Source organism: Corylus avellana, chromosome ca8, assembly GCF_901000735.1.
Source record: "Corylus avellana chromosome ca8, CavTom2PMs-1.0".
Classification (NCBI taxonomy): Eukaryota; Viridiplantae; Streptophyta; class Magnoliopsida; order Fagales; family Betulaceae; genus Corylus; species Corylus avellana.
In genome coordinates this window covers 6,862,801-6,864,567 of record NC_081548.1, presented here as the reverse complement: position 1 = coordinate 6,864,567, position 1,767 = coordinate 6,862,801, and positions in this window count along the sequence as shown.

Here is a 1,767-nt window from a genome sequence, read left to right as displayed (position 1 = left end):
GCTAAAAAAATTTGATGGTAACACTACAAAAAAAATTACCATTTTCTGACGTGGCAAACAGTACATGTTTTTTTTGCCACGTCACCATTTTCTGACGTGACATTTTTATTTTTCTGACGTGCTGAAAATGGCACGTCAAAAAATTCTAACATGTCCAATTGGCACATAAAATTTTCTGACGAATTTTGAAGTGCTAAATACTGACATGTCACAAAAAAAATGAGCGGGATTTTGAACTTTTTCCCTCTTCGTATATTTCCCCACACACTCTCTCTCTCCTCTCTCAATCTCCCTTTTCTGCACGGCAGCTCCCTCTGGAGGAAGAAGAAAAAATTAAGAAGCAGCAGATCGAAGAAAGCAGAAGAAGAAGAAGAAGAAGAAAAGGAGAAGAGAAGAAGAAAAAGAAAGGGAGAAGAGAAGAAGGGGAAAAAAAAAAAAAAGGTGAGAAAATGGAGAAAAGGGAGAGCTGGCCGGAGAAAAGAAGAGAGAGAGAAAATTGAGAAAAGAAGTGAGGTGCCGTGCAGAGAAAGGAAAAAATTTTCTCAGCACCATGAGAGCTAGCCGGAGAAAAGAAGAGAGAGAAAGAGAAAATTGAGAAAAGAAGTGAGGTGCCATGCAGAGAAAGGAAAAAAATTTCTCTAGAGAAAAAGTTTTTTTAAAAAAATTATTATTTTTAATTAATTTTTAAATTTCTTGACGTATCAATTTTGACACGTCAGGAAATTTCTGATGTGTTATATTTTAACATGTCAGAAAATTCTAACGTGCTAAACAATAACACGTCAGAAAAAAAATAAAATAAAATAAAAAATTACTGACTCCTATGTACCTGACATTCAACACACGTCAAGAATGCCACATCATAAAAATTTTCTGGCGTATCAGACACCCTGACACATTAGAAAACTCCAGTAAGAAAAAAATTGTTTTTTTGTAGTATAAGGAGTAATTGGCATTTCAATTGACACATTGAGTAAATTGTCCCAAAAAAAAAAAAAAACTTAAGGAGTTTTTTTAATTTTGACGGGTTGACTAAGGAACTTATGATATATTTACCCTAATTATAATTATTATTTTTTTTTTTTATTTTTTTTTTTATTTTTTGTGTAGTGCCACTTTATTATTATTTATACTATTAATAAATAAATATTATTTTCATTGTAAACACAAGAGCATGGTGTAGCCTTCATGACAATTTCAATGGTAGAGGAATGCTTCAATGGTCATAGTCAAACCACCCTAAATTCTCTTAACTATCTCATTTTTCTCTCTTGCTTTTGCTACTTTTCTCTCCATTTATATTTCATTCATGACAATTTTCTATACTTTGATCGATGATGGCGGAAAAAGAACTGATGGAAATGCATGAATTCACTCCCAAAGTCTTTGGTTGACGCCAGTCCCGTATTGAATAGAATGTTAAAAATTAAAATAAAAAATAAAAAGAAAAGAAAAGAATTTGGTATTTTCAGAGAGAGAGAGAGAGAGAGAGACTTCAGGGAGGGGCGGAACCACTTATGGCTTGGGGTAGGTGGTTCGCCAAAAAATAATTTTTTTAAAAAAATATATATATTTTTTATATAATAGACCTTTAAAATTTAGGGTTAAATACTTCAAACTCCTTAGAGTTTTTCAACTTTATTTTTTTCCCTCTGGGTTTCATTTTTATCATAGGAGGTCCCTGTAGTTTTGATAAATGACCAAGTTAGTCCATCCGTTAGTTGACCGTTAGAACTGACACGTGGACCAATCAGATGCTGACACATG